The sequence below is a fragment of the Lampetra planeri genome, chromosome 18 (genome assembly GCF_965212315.1).
Source record: "Lampetra planeri chromosome 18, kcLamPlan1.2.h2, whole genome shotgun sequence".
NCBI lineage: Eukaryota > Metazoa > Chordata > Hyperoartia > Petromyzontiformes > Petromyzontidae > Lampetra > Lampetra planeri.
In genome coordinates, this window is record NC_136124.1 from 10,619,217 (window position 1) to 10,646,622 (window position 27,406).

A 27,406-nucleotide genomic window follows, 5' to 3' on the forward strand; every position below is an offset into this window, starting at 1 on the left:
AAAACGGGCAGTCTTATCAGGTGGTACACGCTGAAGATGAATAAAGATAGACGATTACGATGATGATTGTCCCAGTAGTGCCACCAACACTGTTGTTGCTGCTGCTGATGATGATGACGAAGAAACTGTGCTCACATCTGGAGGGGGATTCAACTCAGAACTTTATTGCTAGGGAGGCCCTGCTGCTGAACTAAACACCAGGAGGGGATTCAACTCAGAACCTCATTGCTAGGGAAGCCCTGCTGCTGAACCAAACTGAACCACGGTAATACCCCACTCGTCGTCGTGTACACAAATTCTTGACGAGTATACTTAAGCCACGTGGGTGACTTGCATACACATATCTATATATATACACACGCGGCTCGTTTAAATTAACAATGGAATGTCCGTGAATGCCATACAACCCCCAAGACATTTACACACGCGACTCAATTGATGACCTACATTGCAGATGTGCACGGCGAAATTAGCAAGGAAACAAATCACGGCGATCACTTACGTACACGCACGCACACGTATTTACATTTATACGAGCCGGCGTTGAAGTCAGACTCTTATCGGGAGCAATATTTCACAGTGTCGTGCCCCACGGACGAAGCCTTTGCGTAGATATAACGCGTTTTTGTTTTGCTTTTACGAGTCAACTCAGTACGAACTCTGACTCCAAACACAGATCCCCCCCCAAGAATAGCCAAAACAGACTGTTGGGGCAAGTGCTGTTAGCGAGCTCCTATGCAGGTCGGCATGGCAAATGGGGCGGGGGGGGGTTAATGTATCCAGCACCACGCCAGGCCGCATTTGTCTCCCTAGTGGCGATGTCTACATACAGCACCGGGTACTCATTTGAGGCCGAGTCGACCTAGAGGTGGCCCAGGACCCGGTTCAGATAACCGTCACCGGTAGTTGGCCGTGAGCGGGAATCGAACTCGGGGGAAGTAAAAAAAGAATAAAAATAAAACATAATAAAATAATGTTGTATTTTTATTAAAATAAAACATAATAAAATAAAGTTGTATTTTTATTATTTTATTACTTCCCTTCTACGTGACTTTACCGAAAGAACCAAGAAGATGAATCCCTGCAGTCACGAAAGCTTTAAATCGAAATAAAAAAAATTGTTTATAGTTTAAATGTCAATTGCATCTCACAACACCGCACACTAATGACTTGCATAATCACAATAAGAGGAATAACATCATATTTGCAACAATTGAATGAATGAAAACCCTCAGAAGATACAAGTTAGTAAACAAATCAAGAAGTGGTATTAAAACCAAAGGTCTCAACAACAATCAAATTTTTAGTTTCAAACCTTCGGGTGCGGTGACCGAACTAACTCAGCGCGCCGCCCGCGTCACAGTGGACGTTAAAGACCCCCTGACGTCATCCGCAAGAGTTGGGGGGGTGGGGCCGTTGTGTTGCCGGCGCCACGATGCAAATTAGCCAAATTTAAAAATGACACCGCAAATTACTCAATTGAGATTGTACACGGCAACGATCACCGCAAACCCCCCCACTCCTATACTTGCAGACAAATGCCCCAAGTTCCTCTTGTCGATGAGACTCATCCTGGTCTCTTCAGTTCTCGCCCCGGGTTAAACAAAATAAACAATTTTCCCGTGCGGTCAATCTTAGACCGCACCGCTACCAATAGTTTACATTTCATGCTGAATCAACCTACAAGAGAGCCAGCTCAGGTCCAGAGTCATCGGTACAATGGCGTACATGGTCAGGAATGCACACAAAGACAAAGATCCCCCACGTAGCCTCCAGAGACTGTTGGGCCAAGTGCTCATGGGGCTGCAAACGGCACGCAAGCTGGTGGTGCGGTCCAGCACCACGTCGGGAGGCCTTAGTCTCCACGATGCTGATGTTTACACAACCGTGCCAGGTACTCATTTGAGGCTGAGTCGATCTAGGGGAGGCCCTCGCGTCCTGCTCACACACCGGGGGGAATAACCCCCCCCCCCCCTACTGATCACGAGAAATGAAATCTAACGGAATACTGAAGCAATTACATCACTGCGGGGCTCCTGTGACAAGCGGACATCACTTCGCTTGAGAATAAACGGGGCGGGGAGGAGAGGGGTGAGTGACCGCTGGTGGTGGTGGACGTGGGTGGTGGACGTGGGTGAGCGGGAATTGACCCGAGTTCAATTCCCACTCACGGTCCAACACCGGTGACGATTATCCGAACCGCCGGTCATGGTGTGGTGTGTAAACATCGCCACTGGGGATACAAAGGCGGTCGGGCATGGTGTTGGCCACCCACCCTCTTCGAGTGCCGTGCCGGCCTTCATAGGTGCTGCTCGCTAACAGCACTTGCCCCAACAGTCTGTGGAATCCCATAGAGGGGGATCTTTGTCTTTGTTTTCGTGGACGTGGGTGTATGTGGATCATTTCCGGCCATTAGCCCGGTCCCATGGGGGGGGGCGGGGGTGGGGAGATCTCGATGCTTAATCCGCAAATGGCACCAGCCGGTCCCCGGGAGAGCGGAGCACTCCATCCGAAACCGCATTACCGATTCCCCGCCACGGTCACGGACGACGCCGCAAGGCGAGGGCTGCGTCGGGGAAAACGAAAGAGGGAGAAGAGAAAAACGTTCAAGCCGCTGATAAATGTACTCGTGAAGGTTGCAAGCCGATGGCCCACCCCACCCACCCTCTCCTCTCCTCCGCCACCCCATTTTCCCTTTTACTTTCGTTCCTCTACCCTTGTCTTCCTCTTCCCCATATACAAAACAATTTCACGTTCCCGCTCGGAGTCGCATACGCGAGTGGGCCAAGTGAGCCCCAAACCTTCTCCCCTGCCCTGAACCCAGGAGCACCGAGGCAGTGCTGGATTATCCTCGTAGCTACTACATATGTAGCTACTTGATATGTAGTAGTAGCTACACGTGTAGTAGCTACGGGCCCCGCACTTCCAAGGGCCCCGCGCTAAATGCTTTCGAACTATCAATTCCGGTTCAGTGATTCTGCACTTGCTCTATTACTATAGTACTATACCGCCTTCAACTTTATGAACGACCGGGTGTTTAAAGTTAGCGATTTGTCGTATTATCCGGCTGTATAGCAAATGAAAAAATACAATTACTTTATTATGCAAGTAAAAAATTAGCGTTTTAATATTTACGTGTTTTTTTATATTAAGGGCCCCTTTATAACAATATGCTAAAGGACCCGCACTAGCTTCATCCGGCACTGCTGATGAGGTCAGGCTTCAGCCCACAGATATCTCCGTACCACCACCCGCCACCCACTTCCCTTGTTACGCTCCGTGCTTTTTACCGGGCTCTTGTCAAATGAAAAATAAATAAAACAAAATAAATACAATAAAGGTTGCGGGGTCGGTCCCAAGCGAGAGGGAAAAGCGCAAGTCGCGACACGTGTGGTAGCGACGGCCCTCCCTCCCCCGTGCAGTGTACAGCCGCAGTTGGGGCTCTCGCCGTGTTCCCGGCAGTGATGGAACGTTTGGGCCGACAACGTCTTCCCAACACATGCCCATCCGCGTGATAATAATAATGATAATAATTTAAATGTAGAAAGCACCATGGAACAATCGTTCTCAGGGCGCTGTGTGGCCCACCGCATGCCGACATGGCCCCAGCGTCGGCACGTTCACCGATGTTATGTTTATAGTAGTAGGTTTTTACCCTTTAAACTGGTACAAAATTGACACCTTTATACAAGGCATCATGTTTGCAATACCCACAACACAAGGGTAAAAACCTACTACTATATTTTGCCACTGGTAAAGGAGGTCTCATAGTGTAACTGCTTACCCCGAGCTCTCAATACTCTGATAGTGCGCTGTTTTTGAGTTGTACGCCTTTTGGCGTCATCTGGTCCAACACCAATGGAGACTAGGCTCTAAGGAAAGCTGTCTCGGGTGTGGTCCAATCAACTTCAAGGACAGTGCATATCATTATCATCATCAGAGTTGTTTCTTTTTGTTTGCATTTTGACTGCTTGTGTTGTGGTTATTGCAAACATGATGCCTTGTATAAAGGTGTCAGTTTTGTACCAGTTTAAAGGGTAAAAACCTACTACTATATTTTGCCACTGGTAAAGGAGGTCTCATAGTGATGTTATGTTTTTTAAAGAAGGACGCGGTGGTGAGATGTTAACTGCCTCGCCTGGTATACAGGAGGTCGTGGTTTCAATCCTAACCCTGGCGCCTGCTCTATATTTGGAGTTTGCATGTTCTCCCCGTGGTCGTGTGGATTTTTCTGCGGGTCCTTCGGTTTTTCTCTCAACATTTACAATCAACATCACGCGAATATTTGGAAGCTATACATTTCCACGTGATGATAAGCCACTTCGTTGAGCTATCATTTGCGGCCGGGTCGCTTCTGAAAAATAGCCACATAGATCAGGGGTCCTTACCCGGTAAAATACAAATAGTTTACATGCATACACGCGCACAAATAAACAGGCGCATGGGCAATCCGGTGCAAGGATGAAGCTTCCTAAGAAAAGGTAAAGCTGCAGCCCTGCAGCCGCTCGCTTAGGCCACCGCTGATGGAAGGGCCTCCACCGGAGCAAACTATGGCAGGCATTTCGGTCTACTCCTCCACGCTGACCAGACGTGTCACACGGAAGAGCTGGGCGTCACCACAATTTAAGACTATTTCGATTATTTTGCTGCTGCAAATGTCGAAATGATAAGCCAACGTGTTGAGCTATCGTTTGCGGTAACCAGGTCGCTGTTGAGAAACAAGTTACTACCTAGGTGGGCTTTGCCTGGTAGGATGGGGATGGTTTAGTTTCATTTGCACAGTACACGAACCAGCATGGCAATTACTGTTCACTGAATCACATTTGCACTTTCAAATCAGCCCGCGGTCATCCTGTGGCGGCACAGAGAACCGAGATGTGGGCACGCCGCCGCGTACCGTATCCTTCCGCGTACCGTATCCTTCCGCGTACCGTATACCCAGAATTCCCACACCGCCCAGTCACGCAGTTCAAGAAAGTAGTTCGTCGTCAACCGCTCAGAAGCCGCGTTACAGCGGTGCGCTTTCCCCGTCGTAACGTGTTCTAGCGAAAACGCGACCCGTTGTTGGCACGCGTTAAGCGAGGACTTACCGTGTAACCGGCTCACACGTAACCCTGTGCCACTGTAATAATGCAGGCAAGAGCACAAGCATATATGATGGCCAAATAAAGTGATGACATTGCCACGACGAAAATGTGACTCACAGCAAAATCCATAAGCCGTCATTATGCCGAGGAACCAAATTTAAACTTCGGTGACGCGCGCGGCGATTCCGTTTCGTGTGGCCGCATTAATTTTTCAGCGAGTTCAAATGACTCTACGTCGGTGCGAAATGTATACAAACATTTCTTTCAGGTTTTAATAACCAAAGTTGGAACGTTATTTTTTATATAATTCCGTTTGACTTTTCATCGTACGATCTCCCAGCATCAAGCTCGGTCCAACAAACTGCGGCATTCGCCTCTTCATTATCGAGGTGTGACTTATGACTTCATTGCGAATGCATTTTGGATTTTTATTCCACACAGTTTCGTTTTCATTCAGCGGGATTTTTTTTTTAACGACGCGCGGGAATTAGATGTAACGGCGAAACACTATTTCAGGATTTAATAAATCAACGTTTTATAGCAGCTGGGACGCTAATGTAATCCGCAGCAGCTATTACTTGCACAGCTGCGCACAGCGCGCAAACGGCGAAAACACGCGGCGCTCTGACGGGAGGGGACACGGAAATCTCATCCGTTCATTAACAACGCCCCAAGCTCCCCCTGTGAAAGGATTCGCTTTGATTTTGTTTGTTTCCCGTGTAAGCTTTGACTAAGCCCGTGGAAACACCGCGCGATGGAAGAGCTCGCCGCATCTCACACGTGGGCGCAACGCACGTGCAGGACGGTACGCGCGTACTGCAACGTACGCGCGTACCACAACGTACGCGCGTACCACAACATACGCACGTACCACAACGTACGCGCGTACCACAACATACGCACGTACCACAACGTACGCGCGTACCACAACATACGCACGTACCACAACGTACGCGCGTACCACAACATACGCACGTACCACAACGTACGCGCGTACCACAACGTACGCACGTACCACAACGTACGCGCGTACCACAACATACGCACGTACCACAACGTACGCGCGTACCACAACATACGCACGTACCACAACGTACGCGCGTACCACAACATACGCACGTACCACAACGTACGCGCGTACCACAACGTACGCACGTACCACAACGTACGCGCGTACCACAACATACGCGCGTGCCACAAGGTAACCACAAGGTACATGCGTACCGCATGGCATGCATGATACCACATGATACGCACGGAACCACACGGTACGCGCGTACCACGAGGTTTTCATAGGTCGTCACCCACACGCTCCGGTTAAGGTGAAGATGAACTCCATCTCTTTGCTGAACACCCAGAAACATTTAAAGAAGTTTATATTCATCTCGTATTTTAACTTACGACCGCATGCGTCAGTGAACACCATATGAATAAGCACACATACACATACACACACATACGCGCACAATCCTAAACAATAGTATTATTATTTGCATTACTTCTTAATATTCTTAGGTTTTTTCGGTAAAGTCACGTAGGTAAAACATTAAAATTCATGAAAGTAAAATAATAAAAATCACGACGTTTCGGAGGCAACACAAGTCTCCGTCATCAGGTGGGACCGTCACAGCCAGATTAGCTGCATCAAGTGAGGCAATGATTCAAGATGTAATCCCTTAAAAGCAAGTTGAGGGGGGAGGAGAGGGGGGGGAGCTGTGACGGTCCCACCTGATGACGGAGACTTGTGTTGCCTCCGAAACGTCGTGATTTTTATTATTTTACTTTCATTAATTTTAATGTTTTACCTACGTGACTTTACCGAAAAAACCTAAGAATATGAATCCTTGCAGTCACGAAAGCTTCAAATCTAGCATTACTTCTTAATGCTACAACCAAAGACATGGACACACGTATTTCACTAAGGACCTCACGGTATTGAGGGATGAGCGATGGTCGCAATGGTTAGTGCACTGCACTTTGAAACTGGTCACCAGTATAAATAGAGATTCTGATTCTGTCCACGCTTACATCGGAACGCCTACGGATGTGTCAGCAACCTATTTTCTGTATTACCTTAAATAGAAAAAAAACACACATGTCCTATGAAAAAGGGCCATAACCCGAAACGTCGTCTATCATATATTTGTTATTTTCAGGCCACAGCGTCTTTGACGAGCGTGCTACGTTCGTTTCTTGTTGTTGTTTGTGCAACACCGCATCGCTCGCTTTCAGTTGCGCTTCTGCGGCCGTCTGGAACGCTCTTCCTCCCGATATTCGGAAGCCACTGGAGCTATGCACTGTTAAATCATCGTCTAGATTGACTGCTAAACTAATCTCTTCAGAGCTGCTGTTTGTGTTTAGTTGGTTGTCCTTCACCCGCACCTCCGATTAGAACGGTTGGCTAACGTACGGTGTGAAAGAAGTTCAACGTACATACATATTGCCAGCGGAAAGCAGCATCGCCAAATCGCTTTATTTTCTTCTCCTCTTCCTCTGTAGGAGGCCTCATCGTCGCCCTGCGCACAGCGTCGAACAGTTTTTTTTTCCAATATGTATGTTTTTCTTTTTCTAAATTCACTCAAGTGGAGTATTTCATTACCGCAATGCGTGCGATATCCGGGAACAACTGGGGATAATTCGCGCGCAAGCCGGGCACCCCGGCCCAACGAGCGAACCTCCTGCTTCTTGGTGGCAATAAATCCTCCGCGGCGACGAGGGTGGAAATAGACGCGCTCTGTTCACGCAGAGGACAGCTGGAGGCGCCATGAATCATGTGTCCCCCTAAAGCGTCTTTAGGGGGACACATGAGGCGAGGAAAATCGAAGAGTGAAAACTGCACTTTTACATTTGGCCAACGTTTATAAGGAAGTAAATAATTATATTATTGATTCTTTCAGTTTTATATCGCGTCATTCATGGAGTGCCATGGTAGTGAGGTGTTGACTACCTTGCCTGGTGTACAGGAGGTCGTGGTTTCGATTCCGACCCTTATGCCTATTGTATATGTGGAGTTTGTGTGTCTCTTTCCCCATGGTCACGTGGATTTTTTTCTGGGTCCTCCGGTTTTTCCCTCCACATTTAGAAACCTGCGTTTAGAGTCGTTGGTTACTGCTATACATCTCAATGTGATAAGCCACTTCGTTGGGCAATCATCTGTGATAACCAGGTCGCTCCTGGAAAAAAAGGGTTATATAGTTCAGTGGGCCTTACCTGGTAAAATTTAAAAAATAGTTGAGTTTAAATGCCAATTGCATCTCGCAACACCGTACAATAATGACTTGCATAAGCACAATAAGGGGGAGACATCATATTTGCAACAACTGAATAAATGAAAAGCCTCAAAAGAAACAAGTTTGTAAACAAATCAAGAAGTGGCATAAAAACCCAAAGTATAAACAACAAAGTTATCACAACAGAGGTATAGAAAATTGTGTATGGTACAAAGGTCTCTGGCTCTTAGCTCCTCACACCAGCAAGAGCAATCAGTCCACTAAGTGACATCCCAGAGCACAATCCGAACTCCTCACGCAAGCCAGGAAAACCATTCATTGACTAAATGAATGCACAATATAGAGAGGCCGTTTCCCAAAAACGTCGCCTCTAAATATATGTATTTCCTTTGAAAGCCACGGCGTTCTTGACGAATGTGTTGGGCTGTTGCTGTTATCATTTGTGCTTGTGCACCACCGCCAACGCAGCAGCAGCGCCAAAACACATTTCTGCGGAGGGAGCTGGTAGGAACGTTGGGTTGCTCGGTCAATGGCTAGGGTCAACGGCGGCGTGGTGTATTCCGCTAATATGCCCGACTGTGAGGGCGAGCACAAGCCGGCGCGAGTAGGTTAAACGTTGAGTTTTATAAGGGCACCACGGGGTGACCAGCCCCTCCCCACTCAGCCCCACCCCTCCAACCCCCCAACCAGCCCCACCCTCCCCACCCAGCCCCTCCCCACCCTCCCCACCCAGCCCCTCCCCACCCTCCCCTCCCCACCCAGTCCCACCCTCCCCACCCAGCCCCCCCCCACCCAGCCCCTCCCCACCCTCCCCTCCCCACCCAGTCTCTCCCCACGCAGCCCCTCCCCACCCAGCCCCTCCCTGCACGACGGACGGACGGACACAATAATCCCCTGTGGGCTGGTGTAACCAGGAGGTTCCTACCAATATGATGTTGAGAATTATCGTGATTCTGCTGCGCGGCTTTTTCACGATGAGCGCTGGCTGGACTGCGTTTTGTCCGGCACCAATCGTTTCCCTCCACATGCTGGGAGATTATAATGGAAAAAGAACAATTATCATGAGAAAATATATATTTCATTAGATAATAATTTTTTTTCATGGCTGAGCGGCAGCGGTCTGCAATCCGGCACTGCGGAGGGCAGTAGCGAGGGTTGGTGGATCACCGCGCAGATGTTGTGAAACTCCCTTCTCGCCTTGGGCGTCGAGGAGGTGCCGTTACCCCCCCCACCGCCAACCTTCCCACAATGACAAAGATCACCCCTATAGCCCCAACAGACCGTTGGGGCAAGTGCTGTTAGCTAGGGCCTATGAAGGCCGGCACGGCACGTGAAGGGGGTGGGTGGGTGGCCGGCACCGGGTGTCCATTTGAGGCTGAGTCGACCCTTGGGGAGGTCCAGGACCGGTTCAGATAATCGTCACCGGTGTTGACCGTGAGCACGAATCGAACCGGGGTCGCAGGATTTCAAGCGCAGCGCGCCAACCGCTGCACCGCCGCTCCCCACAAACAACCACGACCACGAACCGCAACACCCTTCCATGTCGGCGTGTCCCATCCCGTTCAAGGGCAGCTCAGTCGCGGAGGCGCGACAATTGCTTCAGCCGGCCCGGAGATTACGACAACTCCGCGACACTTTGCTACAAACGGCTCAGTGTGTGTCAACGCAGCACGCCACCCCCCTCCTCCTCCTCACCCTGCCACTCTCCTCTCCGCCAATCTCCCTCTACTCAAAAAATATTTCGCCATTTCGGGAACGGGGTTGGTGGTGGTGGTGGCGGCGGGGGGGGGAAAGCGACGGTTTGTGTCGCGGAGCCACCACCGCCACCATGTGAGCACGGCCGCCTTGGGGGGGCGTAGGGTGGTGGTGGTGGAGGTGGTTGGGGGGGGGTCATAAAACTCAACCCCGCTGGGTTCTCAGGCACGAGGACAAACAGCTGAGGCCATCGGGCCTGCGGCGATTTTTCACCGTCAACCCGTTCGGCTCGTGGCGGGCGGGGCGCGGCCGCGTGAGTGGTGTTTGCCAGATGTTCTGGCGAAGGCGACGAGAATGTCTTGCTTGCAGAAAGCGCCGTGCCCTGGCAGATAAATCTCCCTCCTCCCTCTCCTGCTCGATGTCGTCGTCGTCGTCGTCAGCCATGGTTAATACGCTGCTGGGGGGACGGCTCATTGCCCGCGCCGTGGTGGTCGTGCAGGCTGTTTCACCGTGCATCGCCACGGTGGGCAGGGACGTTCAAGTGTTGTGTTTGTTTTCTTTAAATAAATGACGTTCAAACGAATTTGCTCAGATTGGATCAAATTTTTTGGTGGTGGTGGTGGTGCTGCATTGGTAGCGGTGCACAAGCACACATAACATATTATATCCCTTCTACGTAACTTTACTGAAAGAACCAAGAATACTCAACACATTTTTTATACTCTTTGGTTCTTTCGGTAAAGTCACGTAGGTAGAAATAAAATAAAAATAAAGCATTTGTTTACAGCATTGTGGCCTTCAAAGCAAAACAATATATATCACAGGTGACATTTCTGGCAAATGTCCTCCTTCATATCGAGGCAGGTGTGCCCATCAAAAGTGTCAGTCCGAGCGTGATGGCTCAACTCCACATCAACCAACAAGGCTTTTCAATGCCATGGGACATTTGTTGCGCCAGTATCAAAGTATGAAAAACAAGAATAGGGTGTACCCTTTCTGGCAATACAACAGGTGTTGAAATGCTCAAACACCAAATAGACACCTTTTGTAATGAGTCAAGTCTGCATTGACCACACGGACTTGCGGTGAACATGCAAACAATCATGCGTTGATAATATTAGTTTCAAAGACAATGACATTTTTTGTTTGATTTTATTTTATTTCTAACTACGTGACTTTACCGAAAGAAGCAAAGAGTATGACAATGCATATGTAATTATCACAGCATGTTTGTTCGCATGTTTTGCCCTTCCAAAGTAATATTTCAGTCCGACGCAAGATTCCAGCGTCCCCGTGAAGACCAACGTTCACTGAAACTGCTCGCACTTTTTGGAGCACAATTCTTGGGCCAGCAGCTTGCACAGTTCGTCGCAATGACAGAGTGTAAGCGCGCTGGCAGCAGCCCAACGACAACAAGCGAACGAGTGCCCGTGCCTCTGCCCTCCGGTTGTTTTGCGGTGGCTTGTAAATGGATTTCGGACGCGAGGCCGTGTCCAATAAAGCCACCCGGCCGCACTCTCCACGGCGGCGAGCAGAACCGGCCCTAGACCCTTGGGGGCCCTAAGCAAAATTTGGTTGGAGGCCCCTTTGATGTATGATTTTTTTCACCCACTAGCTAGCAGTGACTCTAGGGGGCCCTCTGTTGGCCACGGGGCCCTTTGCAATTGCAAGGGTCGCTTAGTGGCTGGGCCGGCTCTGGCGGCGAGATGTCGACCACCTCGCCTGGGTACACAGGAGGGCGTGGGCTCGATCCCGACCCTTGACGCCTGCTGTATATTTCGAGTTTGCATGTATCTTTCTCTCCACGTGGTCGCGTGGATTTTTTGTCTCCGTGTCCTTGGGTTTATTTCCCTCCACGTTTAGAAACAACGTCACGCCTTCAGAGTCTTTGGCTGCTGGGCTATCACGCGTCCACGTGATACGCCACCTTCGCTGGGCTATCATTTGTGTGGGCAGGTCGCTTCTCATCAAAATATCTACGTAGCTCAGCGGGGCCTCACACGCAGCCGTGGCTCAACTCCACAACGTCCCCTCGGCCCGGATGAGCAACGCGACGGCGCTCGCCCCCCCCCCCCCCGCCAAAGCCGGCGGAGGAAATTCCCCATTACTATTCCGAGGACCGTGTTCATCCACAGAAAGTAGCACAATGCTGCTTGCGTTGTGGCCGAAACGTTGTGAGAATTGTATTTTATTATGTTGAATTTTTATTATTTTATCATTTCCCTTCTACGTGACCTTACCGAAAGAACCAAGAAGAAGTAGCACACTTTTGCCTTTTTTTTTGTTGCACGAAGCAGCAGGCATTTTTTTCCCTTATCTCTCGCGGAGACGTGATGGGGGACGGAGTCGACGCGTAACGAGGATTAAAAGCTCGGGACAATGTTCGCGGCTGTGGAGTGTGCAGGCGGTGCAACTGCAGAACTCGGGCCCAGTGTGGGGGGGAGGGGTGGCGAAGAATGGTCCAAGTGCTGGGCTCAAAAGAGGCGGTGGTGGGGTGAGTAGAATGGCCACCCACCCACCCACCACGTCCGCTAACCGTGCTAAATCACAGTGATGGGGGTACCGACGGCTGGCTCACAACGCCCCCTCCCCACCGCGGTATCCGACCCTCCCGCCGCGGCGTCGTGGGTCTCGGGAGGTTTTCGGCCACGGTCGATGGCAACGCATCGACGCTCATCTCTTGCCGACTCCGACTTCAATCGGTGGCTGTTGTTTGCTGCCCGCTCGAGGTTTCTCGGCCTTTGGGGCCCCGTGCTAGGCAACTGTGATCATTTAAAAAAACAAATCTACACACGCGCGCGATTTGTTCCTTCTTGAATTCTCTGTTGCGTTTCACGTGGTTGTTTGTGGGGGTGTTTTATCTCTCCCGTCTCTACCGGACACTCTGATGTGCTGCCAACATCTTCATCATCAGCCTCATCAGTATCATATGAGTATCAGTATCAACATCATTGCTTTCATCATCACCATCATAATTATTTATAACATGACGCTGGATTAAAGCCTTCCCCAGGCTGATACACCTTTAATTACAAATAATACCATTGCTTTAAAGTATTAGCTAATAACAACAACAATAATCTCGCCATAATGTGCCCGTTGCCCAAAACTGGAAACAACGCCACTTCGTTCACAAACACTCACCCCTGCTTTATTGATTTCATTTTCGATTGATTGTATTTGTTTACGCGGGCTAAGAGGCATTCAACCGTCGGCTGATTTACAAGAACGACTCGCCGTGAGAGCCTTGGTGACCAAATGGGAAGTGAGAGAGAGAGAGGCAGCGGATACATCGACACGTTGCAGACACCGAGTAGCTAACACATTGCGGAAAACTCAGCAGCGCTCAAGTCAAGCGCCATTCGAGTAGCACACTGGCGGTGTACGGCCTTACGTTGAACTTCTTTCGCACCGTACGTAGCCAACCGTGCTTAATCGGCCGTGGGGAAAGGGGAGGGGTGACTTCTCTCTCTCGGCCCAAACACTGGAAAAGTGAACACAGCACTGACTGATAACGGTCCGTCACTCACACACGTGCGTGTGTGTGTGTACTGACCACCCACCCCTCGTGTGTCGTGCTGGTCTTCATATGTGCTCGCGAAGAGCGCTTGCGATCCTTACCTTCGTGTCCATTTTAAACAAATTTAACTAATAACCTATTTGTTTTATTTTTACCAGGTAAGGCCCGCTGAGATACGTTGCTCTTTTTCAGAAGCGACCTGGCCACAAATGACAGCTCAACGAAATGGCTTATCGCGTGGAAATTTATAACAGCCAAATACTCTGAACGCACGTTCGAAATGTGGAGGGAAAAACCGGAGGAGGACCCGGAGAAAAATCCACGCGACCACGGGGAGAACTTGAAAACTCCAAATATACCGCTGCCAACGTGGGGATCAAACCCCCGACCTCCCGCGTATCAGGCGAGTAAGATAACATCTCGCCACTGTGACGCCCCTTAAATAAATAAATTAAGCGCGTTCAAATTGCATCATCAAATCCCAAGCATGGAAAAAGGCAGTAAAACAACAGCAAGAACAGTCCCCTACCACACCCAGACAACACACAGTCATTCAATAAAATTATACACTAAAATGTAACTATCGACACATTGCTAAGGAACACATTTTACAAATCACGTTGGCAAATGTGGCTGCATATAGCACGAACCTTTTGCTTCAGAAAATACATTTTGGAAGGAAGATTTACGATATTTAGTAAGGAAACAATGTTGTTGTTCCAAAACGTTGGTGCTGCAATGGCAAAGGCTTTGTGTCACCCATTCCTAATTCTCGTTCTTGGAATAGTTTAAAGGAAATTCGATGGACGCCTTAGGTTTAGTTTGAAGGCGTCGAGGGGGGGGGGCACACGGTGGGATTTGCCCTGGGGCTCCGCACCCTTTCATGGCTGGCCCTGCTCGCCACTGCTATGGACTACGGTGGGGCCGTGTTGCAGAGGTTACCGGTTGGAATTGAGCGGCCGCCCTGGTCATTACTGCAGTGGGGTATGAACCGCAAATGAAATATCCCGAACAACGCGTCCGTTTGCTTCACAGCGGACGTCACGAATCGCCGCGACGTCATTCGCAGATTGGCCAAATATTACGACAACATTTACACCGTACATTACTCGAGCGGAGCGCACGCAGCCATCGTCGCTGAGAAAACACGTGGCAGGACACCACCTCATTTGAAAAAGCGTCCCGAGACTCAGCGAGGCTTTCCCGTGTAAACAAGCAAAACGTACAACGACAGAACATGTTGAAACGCAGAGGCTGAGATGCGCGTCTAAAGTACTTTAAAGCGTCCCAGAAGGCTGCTTTCCTCCACCTCCCTGCTACATACGCACTCTGCAGGCTTGGGTGTTCACGCCATTCGTATGGCAGCACAAAGCCTATCACGAAGCTGCTTTTGGTTTTGCCGTGTAAGTGAACTGGCTAACAGCTATCCTCTTATGTTGCTACACTCAACACAGACCCCCCCCCCGCCCCCCCCCCCCCCCGTATAGCCTCTTACAAACTGTTGGGGGGCACGTGCTATGAAGGCCGGCACGGCACACGAGGAGGAGCGTTGGGGGGCCAGCATCACACACGGCCACCTTTGTCTCCCCAGTGCTACACACCGCACCGGGTACGAGTTTAAGGTTGAGTCGACCTCGGCGAGTCCCAGGACCGGTTCTCATATTGGCAGTGCGCTAACCACTGCACCATCACGCACAGACTGTTGGTTGCCCTACACATCACTGAGGCTATACCCTCGATAGGCTCATCTCCTGCATTATGCTAATCGCACACACACACATCCTGCGTTATATATCCTTTGCTATGTATCGCACTCACATGCTGTGTTCTATTCCCTATGCTATGTACGTTCCGTGTCGCACAATGATCATCACGCATTGCTATGTTCTCTAATACCCCATGCCACCCGATCCACAGCACCATGTCACGTCCTATATTCAACACACACACGCCGTACCCTATCAATGTTTGCTATGTATTGAATGATGCGACGCACGTGAACGCAAAACGACATCATCACACATCCTGTGCCCTGTACGCGTGTACGCTATTATGGTATGCCCATCACACGCGCACACGTGCCGTGCTCTGTAACGGTGCAAGCGATGTATCATGGATTACTCATCCCATACGTGCTGCGTTTTATAATTTTGCCGTGCATTGCCGTATTCTCTGGATCGTCAGACACATCTTCCTCCCCCGAGCACGACTGACGATATATACATCACAAGTTCAGGGTGCGTCTTATAATCCCGAGAATCCGCCGTGCTCATCTGAGACACACAGACGCTGCGCTGTACACCAATGTAACGCGGTGTGATTGACAAAGACAAAAATCCCCCGTATAGCCTTAACAGACTGTTGGGGCAAGTGCTGTTAGCGAGCACCTACAAAGGCCGGCACGGCACACGAGGGGGTGGGTGGCCAGCACCACGCCCGGCCGCATTTGTCTCCCCAGTGGCGACGTTTACACACCGCACTGGGTACTCATTTGAGGCTGATTCGACCTGGGGGAGGCCCAAGACCGGTTCGGATAATCGTAACCGGTGTTGGCCGTGAAATCGAACTCGGGTCGCAGGTTCGTAGCGCAGCGTAGCGCTAACCGCGACACCACCGCCCCCCACTGTGATTGACACACACAGACGCACACACGCTCCTGTGTTCCATACATAGTAGCCTCCACCTAACGTGTCAAACTGGACTTCGTCATCACACACCACCGCTCCACGCCGCGTATCGCTGCGGCTGAGCTGCAACGTGTAACATCATCAACACACGCACACAGAGGGCGGTGGCCACATACTGACACACTCACACAAAAGATAAAGATCACCCGATAGGATCGAACAGACTGTCGGGGCAAGTGCTGTTCGCGAGCACCCTATGGAGGCCGGCACGGCGCGCGACAGAGTGGGTGGCCAGGCACCACGCCCGGCCGCCTTTATCTCCCCACCGCTGATACTTGTACACACGGCGCCAGGTAATCGTTTGAGGCTGAGTCGACCTAGGCAGAGGCCCAGGGCCGGTTGAGATAATCGTCGCCGATGGTGTTGGCCGTGAGCGAGAATCGAACTCGGGTGCCGGGGGTTCATAGCGCAGCGCGCTAACCGTTGCGCCACCACTCCGCACGCACGCGCGCGCGAGCGATGTTCCGTTATACTCCAATGCCTCTATCCCACACAGACCGCGAGCTTGCGCTGTGCGTTATGCAATACATCAAGCTGGCCACACCAGGCTGGTCAATTCCTATGTATTGTACAACCTATGCCGCGCTCGCGACGAGGAGGTGTTCGCCGTTGTGTGTTCTTGTACTATAATAATGGCAACGAAGGCAAAGACCCCCTCGCCATGTAGCCCGCTCGATGGTAAGAAGTAGGACTGCACGATTTTTGGGAAAATATCTAATTGCGATTTTTCTGACAGATATTGCGATTGCGATTTGATACGCGATTACATTTTGAAAAGTCAAGCGTCAGTTAATATTCACTGTGTAATAGATTTAAAACGTGTGATAGAACATTACCACATGATACCATCAAACTATGAACTGCTCTATATATTCTCATGCAAGGATGAGAACTTAAAATATATGAATTGCTTGCAACATGTATTTATTAAAACGTTTTAATTGAAATAGAACAATCAAACATAGAACAATTGTTAAGTGAAATAAATGAAGTTAGGATAATAAGAAAAATAAAACACTTCCAACAAGAAAGCAATAGCACTTTTCAAATCGCCAAAAAAATCGCAGCCTTTGCGATCTGCTCATCGCATTGTTTCAAATTGCGATTTCGATTTTAAATCGATTAACCGTAACGAGTGCTGTGAGCGAGCGCCTCTTCAGGGCGGCGCGACACACGAGGGGGGTGATGTGACCAGCGCCACGCCCGACCGCCTCGTTCGTCTGCACCGCACCAGGATACCCGTTTAAGGCTGAGTCGACCTAGGGGAGGCCCACGACCGGCTCGACGATGTTGGCCGCGAGCGGGGATCGAACTCGGGTTGCCGGGTTTGCAGCGCGGTGCGCCAACCGCAGCGCTGCCATCAAAGACAAAGATCCCCCGTATAGCCTCAACAGACTGTTGGGGCAAGTAGCTATTAGCGAGCACCCATGAAGGTGAGCAAGGCTGGGTGACCATCACCACGCCCGGGCCGCCTTTGTCTCCCCAAGTGGCGATGTTTACACCCCGCACCAGGTACCCGTTAGAGGCTGAGCCGACCTAGGGGAAAACCCATAACCGGCTCGAGATAATCAAGATAATCGTCACCGGTGTCGGCCGTGAGCAGGAATCGAACCCCGGGTCACCGCTGCGCGCTAACCGCGACACTAACCTGAACAAAGACAAAGCTCCCCCGTGTAGCCTGCACAGACTGTTGGGGGCAAGTGCTGTTAGCGAGCAGCACCTATGAAGGCCGTGGCACGGCGCGTTCTAACCCCGCGCGCGACGACACCATCACCGCTATCTCCCACCAACAGACCACACGCCCTGCGCTGATCGCAACAACGCAATGTCCAGTGTATCACCACACACCACGCCTACTTGCTGCTAGGCACACGCGGGCACCATGCATGCCCGCTAACCAGTAATCATCATCACACACGCGCGGAGAGAGACGGGTCTCTCGCTCTTCTACGCCTCGTCGTCCGCGCGTTGTGCGCCGCGTTTACCGGGGTGATTGTCCAAGGCGGGCAAGGGCAGTCTTCTCAGGCTGCTCACACCCGCTCGTGCTGCTGCTGCTGCTCCCGCTGCTGTGAGTCTCCGTCCGAGCCCGTGCGCGTCTCTCCGTCTCCGCACGCGTGCGTGTGTTGGTGGTGGTGGTGTCGATCTCTCCCCCTCCTCCTCCTCCCCTATCACTGAGCCCGAGCTGAGGCTCCGCCTTCCACGCGATGCGCTTGCGGCGGGCGGTGGTGGTGGCGGTGATGATCGAGCGAGCGAGGGTCGCGGTACGACCCCTGCAGACTCCTGCCTGGTCCCGCAGGACTGTGCATGTCGGGGTTCAGTTCAACCGGGGGGATTGGGGGGGGGGCTGTCACGGTCGTTCGGCTCCCGCATGGCCACCCATCCCACAGCAACGGGGCGCAGGGATTTTGGGGAGTTTTGTTGTTGGTTTGGAAGTTTTACGGGGAAATATATTTAACGAGATACGAATCCCCGACTCTGTGTGTGCGTGTGTTGTGTGTGTGTTGTGTGCGCGTTGGACTTCTTTCGCAGCGTACGTCGCCAACCGTGTTCATCGGAGGTGCGGGGTAAGGACAGCAAACTAAACACAAGAAGCAGTTCTACTCCAGCATTTGCTTTTTACAATAGAGCAGTACACACAAAGCAAGGATCCCCCTTATAGCCCTAACAGGCTGTTGGGGCAAATGCTGTTATTAAGAGGTGGTGCGACCAGCACAACACATGCCCGGCCGCCTTTGTATCCCCAGTACTGATATATACACACCACATTGTCCACATGCGTGGATGAGTCAACCTCAGGGAGGACCCAGAACCGGTTCAGATATCGATCGCCACTGATGAAGAACTCTGATCGGGTATCGAACTCGGGTCCGCGGGGCTCGTGGGGCAGTGCGCCAATGGCTACGCCTCTGCTGGGGGGAAGTGTGGCAAGAGGCGTGGAGAAGTGCAGGCGAGGGAGCTGCACTGAGAGACTCCGCAAGAGTCGCCACACATTGACCAGGGGACATTCGCAGGCCACGGCATGGCCGGGTGGTGGTGCTGCTGGTGGCTGTCTGCACGCGGCCTGTAATCCAGCACCGCGGAGGCGATGGTTGGTGGATCGCAGGAATGCTGGGAAACCGCCTTCCCGATGACGTCGAGGTGCCATACCCTGGCTCGCCAGGAGAGGGCGGTGCTGCCGTTGGACCAATCGCCATCTGTTTCCATCTGTACGGGTATGGAGTGTTGTCACCTCGCGCGCGTGGCGTGGGGTTTCTCCGGGTGCTGCACTTACTTGTACGATAATCACTCCTCATTCATTGGCTGAAAACGTCTTAAAATAAAAAAAACATTATTTGGGTCTTTCTGTAAAGTCACGTCGAGATAGGTTCAAAGAAAATAACAAATAACGACGACGTTTCGATCGCAACACAACCGGTCCTGGGCCCTCCCTGAACCTATCTACGTGACTTTACCGAAAGACGCAAAGAACATGAATTCCTACAGTCACGAAAGCTTTACGTCAATATAAAAAAAACAATATCCTGAATGTTGTGATATTTCTCGTGGGCGGTCGAGGAGGTGCCACGTGATGGCTTGGGATCGAGTGTTTCCCCCCCCCTCCTCCCCCACTGCATGCATCGGTTTTCTCGGGGTGCTCTGGGTTTTCTTCTGATACGCAAACACATTGACTTGGCCGATAACAGCATCACATATCGAGGACTGTAGAGCTTCAACAATTGTTGGCACCGCTTCGCCGCCTGACTGCTGCCTTCGTGCTTGTGTCGGCGGTTCCTCCTCGCGCCTCTGACTCGTCTTCTCTCTCTCTCTCTTGCTCTCTCTCTCTCTGCTGTTGCTACTGGCGGCAATAAAAGTTGTTTAAAAGTCAAGTCTCTGTATTCGAGAGTGGGTAGGTACTGTCCAGCGTTCTACGCGTTACAAGTTATCATCATCAGCATCGTAGCGGTTATTAGGGAAAAGTTAAGTGGTTGACAAGTCACCTTTAAATGTAAATTGTAAAACTCATTTCTTTAGAACTGATTTTTGTGTTTAGTTTGTTGTCCTTCGCCCGCACCACCGGTGAGCACGGTTGGCTACGTACGGTGCGAAAGAAGTTCAACATGCACGCGTACAGTACAAACACAAAAGGGGATAGATACCGACCGGTGGTCGAGACTAACGACGGAATGACAGCCAAACAAGGGAGCACACACACAGACACACACACACAACCGCCATTCGCCACTAAGTGGCGGTGACGTCACCACGACGATTGTGCCAGGCTATGTGCACCTTGAGGCCACGTGAAGTGTCGAACGCCCGCTGGCAGGTCACGGGGCAGACCTAGGTGTCACGGGTCGACTGAGATGGCTGATGCACCACCTGTGCCCCCTACTGTGCCAACTTGCTGTGCTTTAGCCACCCAGCGCTCCGCTCGTTGTTGTGAGCGTCGCTCCTCCGCCCTGTGTTGTTGGAGGGCGACTGCCTCCAACTGCCCAGTAGCGTCCTTCACGAGCCTCCTCCACAGAGGCCGATCTTGACACCGCTGGTACCAGTCATCGGCAAGTCCACTCAGCTCCACATCCTCCTGTACCACATCACTCGATCTCTTCTATAGCCCGTGCCACGCCCGTTTAGCCCCCTCGATCCGGCCGAACAAAAGCTGTTAAGGCATGCGGTGGCTGGGCATGCGGGCTACATGACCCAGCCAACGCAGCCTTGCCTGCCGGAGGAGCTCACCGATGGGACTTTCTCCAGATCTTTCGAGGATTTGTGAGCTCCTCACACAATCCAGCCTGGTTAAACCCAGGATTGATCGTAGGCAGACACAGACACACACACAGACACACAATCACACAGACACCCGGTCCAGGGTGTTTAGCGCGCCGAGATGAAGCGACGATGAAAACAACAGCCTCATGCACAGCCAGAGATGGATGGATTGCGATGGGATGGCGACTGATGATGATAATAATTGTATATTGTTATATACAAATGCCGCTTGATTGATTCTTGTATCTTCGTCGCTGAGGGAATGTGTTCACTCGGGCTCTTGGCTGGCAGCTGGCCACTAACTGTTGTTGAGTGGGAGATCTGTTTTGAAGGAGGTTTGATGTTTTTTCACCCCCGCCCCCTCCCAAATCAATTTTGCCAAAAGCTAATTTTTACTTGAACGGCACTTATTCGATGACACTGTAGCCTCAGAAGGAAAATTTATAAGAGGCGACGTTTCGGGCAACGGCCCTTCTCCGTCAACGTTTCCTTTAAAATATGTAATAGAAAAATATGATAGTTGTGTGTGCTAATGTTACTATTACTGTATTCGTATGCCTGTTCATTCAGGAAAGCTCCATTGGGTTTCAAATATTGTTCCCCCCCCCCCCCCTAACAACATAACGACATTGAATAAACTATTCATGCACACACAGAGGGCGTGTGTGGGAACTTGACACCAGGTGAGTGCTGTTCAGCGAGCAACTACGAGGGCCGACAGGGCGCGCGTGGAGGCGGTGAGGGCTCAACACCGCGCCTAGCCAACTTACTGTCATCTCGGTCAGGATGGTTGTTGGGAGGCCGAGGAACCGGTTCAGATAATAAATCGTCACAGGTGTTGACCGTGAACTTGGTGGCGGAGGTGGGGGGGGGTTCGTCGCACAGTGCGTTAACCGCTGCGCCACCGCTCCCCACTCACCCACGCACACAAACAATACAAAGATGCCCCCCGCATAGCGTATCGCAGAGGCTGAGCTGCAACGCGTAACATCATTAACACACACACGGGCAGTCGCCCCATACTTAGACTCACACAAAAGATAAAGATGACCCGTATAGCATTGAACAGACTTGTTGGGCAAGTGCTCTGAGCGAGCACCTATTGGCCTGCGTTCAGCAACCACGTTAAACCATTACGACAAAAACAATAACAACAACAATCATTGCTTTCCCCTCTCTCCTGACCCAAACCTTCACCCTCACAAGTTGTGCGCTCTGCAGTTCCTCCACCACCAAAGACAAAGATCCTCCCCCCGTATAGCCTTAACAGACTGTCGGGGCAAGTGCTGTTAGCGACCAGCGCCTATGAAAGCCGGCACGGCTTGGGTTTTGAAGTCGAGCTGACATTCTTTCATACGAGTCAGGGGCCCACCCTTGAGCTGCTAGGGCACCTACGATTCTGCTGCGCGTGGCCACCAACATCCAGACAAAGATCCCCCGTGTAGCCTTAACAGACTGTCGGGGCAAGTGCTGTTAGCGAGCACCTAATGAAGGCCGGAACGGCACACGGTCAAGGGTGGCTGTCGGTCTAGAATTCACCACTCTGGTCAGTGCGGATTTGTGAATGCAGGTGGGGGGGGGGGTTCACAACTTAGGTTATAATCAGGGCAGATACAAATATCACTCGCCGCAGATGTTAGTTGAGCCAGGTTCGGGGAATCAAACCCAGATGGCCCAGTCCACAGCGCAGTGCGCTCACCACTACGCCACCACTCCCTGTCATGGACGCACGCGGTGATTGTGCAGTATTGGTGCCATCACAGCGCTTCAGGCAGGAGGCTTCATTTGGTGGTGGTGTTTTTTTTATTCGAACCACAGCTGCTGCCCCTGCCAGAAGATGTGTGTGTGTGTGGATGTTCGCCGCTTCGTGTTGACATTATCGTGGAGGTTGTGAAGCGTGGGAGGAGGAAAGGGGTGGCAGGGTGCAGGATGGAGCATTGAAAGAGAGAGAGAAAAAAAAAGCAACTACAAAAAAAGTTCATTGTTTTCACGCGCGGAAGGATATCCATCGTCGGAGGGTTGTGGTGGGGCGAGGCTTGCGCGTGTGTGGAATGTGAGATGGTGGGCAGTGTTGGGTGTGTGGCACAATATCATCAGCAGCAGTATTACTACGACCATTGTAATTAGCAGCAGCAGCAGCACTACCAGTACCACCACAATTTTCACCAGAATTATCATCATCAGCAGCAGCATTACTAGCATCGTCACAATAATTTTCATCAACGCCACAATCATCATCATCAGATTTTGCACCATCATCACCATCACAATTATCATCATCAGCAACAACAGCATCATCAACATCATCAATGCCACAATCATTATCACCACAATAATAAGCCTCAGCACCATCATCGCACACAACAAGTAAACCCGTAAAAACAAAGTTTTTCACTATAAATCCTTTATATGCGTGGCGGCTAGAGTCCTCTCGTCCTCTGGCTTGAGATGGCTGCCACCTATGGGTCAGATGATTGTCTGCCACCATTAAGCAATTGGTAATTAAATATTTAATTTGTTTTCCCTAAACAGTGTAAAATTTTTGATTTTTTTTTCACGAAAATTAATCGTCACACACAACGAGTCTGTGTGGAAAATGTCAGCTCGATTGGATCACGGGAAGTGGGTTAAAACACGAGCGAAAGATTTGCACGGTCCTAAGCAAGCGAACTTAATATAAAGGATTTAATAATATATTCGCCTGTGGAGGACGCGGGGATCGATCCCGCGACCTTTGGCATGGGAAGCGAGGGCGCTACCAACCGCGCTACTCCGCCACGGCCTGTGGAGGGGTTACGCTCTGGGCTCTTACACTCTGACGTTCAGCCAAAGCCATGAATAAGTTCTATTTGAATATATGTAAAATAATTTTTTTTTGCCTAAAAAGTGTAAAATTTTGGGAATTTTTTTTCACGAACAATAATTGTCTGGCACAACGAGTCTGTGTGGAAAATGTCAGCTCGATTGGATCACGGAAAGTGGGTTAAAAAACGACCGAAAGATTTGCACGGTCCTAAGCAAGCAAGCAAGCATGCAAGCAAGCACGCAAGCAAGCGAACTTAATATAAAGGATTTAAAAATGATCATCACCACACATCATGATCAGCAGCAGCATAAGGGGCCGTCAATAAATGACGTCACGCACCTGGGGGGGGGGGGGGGGTCAGACATTTGTGACGATGTGTGACGAGGGGGGGGGTTGAGAAATGTGACGTCACATCAAAATGCGCAACTTTAAATAAATATAGACAACACGTTCTGCTTAATAAAAACGACTTTTTAATAAATGTTTTCTCCTATAACATCAGAGTGCAGCGCCACATTAAATACGCACTACAATGACAATAGTTTAAAGCGATTTGAAGCATGTTTTATTTTGGGGGGGAGGGGCAGAGCTTTGTGACGTCATTTTTGAGGGGGGGTCTGACTTTTTCTGAGGCCGTGTGACAAGGGGGGGGGGGGGTCAAAAATCGTCCAAAACCGCGTGACGTCATTTATGGACGGCCCCTAACCATATCATCAGTCGTCACAGCATCATTACTGCCATCAGTAGCATCATTACTGCCATCAGTAGCATCACTAAGTCCATAATCATCACCACGATCCCAATTTAATCATACAACGGAAATGTGCACAATATCTGTTCCATATGAATTGGTACGACCTTAACAAGTACAGTAAACACAATCACTTATTGAAACATTGGCAAATGTGAATACAGTCCTGTAATAAGCGTATATTTAAACCAAGTGCATCCCCTAAATTCATTTTAATATTCCCATTTACGAGAAATACATCACAGCAAATTAAAGACACGCACCAGAGTCGTGTGACCTTGGCCATGCAACCCAAATTGTGGACCATGCAGTAAGCCACTGTAGCCTGCGCTCCTTCAACGGAGGAGAAAGAGCAAAACGACACGAACTCTCTCTCCCGCCTGAAGCCCTCTCATCGTGGCCAGCAGACCTCGCCATTGGCATTTGGCTGCTGAACACACACACACACGTACATATAACAAATGCGCAGGAATACAATATAATTCACATCCTTTGAATCGTCACCATAGTCGTCCAATTTGTTTCATTGGATGTAATGGTAAATCATCACCATAAGCCATATACCAGGTTCAGTTATCATTGATATCAATAGTAAAGTACAAACGTGTGCTAATCCACTGTTTGATTATTTTTTTACTATACAGGGTGTTTCAAAAATATGGACCCAATTTCTGCAGTATATTTCACGATGGCAACATGTTACAATTACACGAAAAGTTACAAACGGCTTAATGAGTTATCAAGTTTTACTAACCATTTTCTAAATGCTCTATGTGCCCTCCACCTGCTGTACGGACAACATCGAGACGATAGTTGAATTCGTTCCAAACACCTCTCAAAGTGTCTTCTTCCACTGAAGTCAACGCTGCCGTGATTCTGTTTGTGAGGTCATCCAGATTAGTCGCTAATGGTGGCACAAAAACACGGTCTTTGACGTATCCCAACAAAAAAAAGTCGCAGGGTGTGATGTCTGGGGATCTTGGGGTCCAAGAGTGTAGCGCCAAGTCTTGGGGTCCCGTGCGACCTATCCAACGGTGAGGCAGCGTGTCTTGCGAATGACTGAGGCTAGGGGCTGTTTGTGCGCTGGGAGAGGCATCTTGCGGTAATCATTTTAAACTCCACGCCCCGCCCCCTCTATGCCCCGCCTTCCTCTATGCCCCGCCCTCCTCTCTATGCCCCGCCCTCCTCTCTATGCCCCGCCCTTTCAAGTGGTAAGAGTTTCATTCATGGGCGGTTCGTGGTTGCAGAGATATAGCGATTTCAAATCGGGTCCATCTTTTTCAAACACCCTGTACTTCACCACGCTGGTCAGGGGGTGCCCTGGGACTAATTGAGACGAAACGTAATTAACTAATGTCCAAAAATTATTATACCTGTTATCCTAACATTTCAAAAGTTCATTTGTACATACGTTAATGTTAATGGGAGTCAATTTGGGCATTTGTCAAAATAAATATCATAACCCTTTGTCATGAGTTTTGGGTCACCCTCTATATATTTAACACAATTCCTGACCACAGGCCCAAAGGTTCAAGCGGCCGGCAACAAACGGCACCATTATTAAAGTTCTAAGAGAGGAGAGTTAACGTGATTATTTAATTGAGCGGGGTTATTACGTGAGGTTGGGTAAACAGAGACGACGACGGGAGGAGGGAATTCCAAAGTGGAGCAGTGCTTGGGGAGAAACAGAGAGAGAGAAGTGTTGTGAGCTTGCAGTGTGGTGAGTGAGTGGTTGAGTGAGTGAGTGAATATACTTTCTAAAAGAGTGTGTGTGTGGGTGGTTGGGTAAGTGCGGTGAATCTGTAGGTGGATGAGTGAGTCTCTGAGTGGGTGAGTGAATACACTTTTTGAAAGTGTGTGTGTGTGTGGGTGATTGGGTGAGTGGGTGGGTGAGAGGGTGAGTGTGTAGGTGGGTGAGTCTCTGAGTGGGTGAGTGAATACACTTTTTTAAAGAGTGTGTAGGTGGGTGAGTGATTGGGTGAGTGGGTGGATGAGTGTCTTGGTGGGAATGTGAGTGAGTAAATGAATACATTTTTGAGTAATTGTGTTATTGTGACCTGCAGTGTGATGGATGAGACAAAACAGTCAATGTCTGGTCGGCACCGAGTCCTCAAACATGGGTTCGATACCGACCCTGGCTTTTCCCTCCCCATTAATAAACATGCGTCTAGATTATTTCGATAATGTTGTTAACATAAATTTCCACATGAAAAGCCACTTCGTTGAGCGATCATTTGTGGATACGTTGCTTCTGAAAAATAAGCAACATTGCCTACTGCTGTCGGGGTGCAAGCGGCTCCAGGACTCGCTGGGTATTTGGATGGGCGCCAGACAATGGCGGGTAAGGTTAAAAACGGTGGAAGGGGCCCTGCGGCACATCCCAAACGTCTTGAATATCAAGGGCAGTAGAGGCTATGTGGTCTATGCGGGGCAGCCCAAGCTCTGCAGGAGATGTGGGTGCAGAGGACACCTGGCCGCAGCATGCGAAGCACGGGTGTGTCATCGCTGCAAGGCGCAGGACGATGTCGTGGAGGAATGTTGTGCCCCAGCACTGTGCAATCTCTGCGGGAGTAAGGAACACCTATATAGGGATTGCCCGCTATCGTATGCGAATAAGGTCCGGGCGCACAAGAGCAGGGCGACCAAGGGTGGAGCGAGGGGGGCGGCCGAGGCTGGGTCGGAACAAGCACCGACCAGAGGGAAGATGGGTGACGGGAGGGGAGAGACGGGCGGGCAGGGAATGCCGCTGTGGGACGAGAGGGAGGAGGGGGAGAAGTCGTCGGAAGGCGCAGAATCTATGGGCCGACAGGGGAAAGGCCCCATCGACAATGAGTCAATGGAAGAGCCCCCCAAACCAGCGGTGACCGACTGGGCTGAGGTG

At 50.4% G+C, this 27,406-nt stretch overlaps 2 protein-coding genes across 2 annotated transcripts in view; one reads left to right on the forward strand and one right to left on the reverse strand.

Moving 5' to 3' along the window:
- The window catches only part of LOC144723636 (spectrin beta chain, non-erythrocytic 1-like), a 155,197-nt gene extending 136,832 nt beyond the window's left edge, over window positions 1-18,365 (reverse strand). Inside the window, exon 1 of the mRNA XM_078602519.1 lies at window positions 18,205-18,365. The gene's annotated coding sequence lies outside the window, so the exon portion shown is untranslated. The remainder of the gene's footprint in view (window positions 1-18,204) is intronic.
- Window positions 15,029-27,406, forward strand: part of LOC144723638 (uncharacterized) — a 36,751-nt gene continuing 24,373 nt past the window's right edge. Inside the window, exon 1 of the transcript XR_013586245.1 lies at window positions 15,029-19,431. The gene's annotated coding sequence lies outside the window, so the exon portion shown is untranslated. The remainder of the gene's footprint in view (window positions 19,432-27,406) is intronic.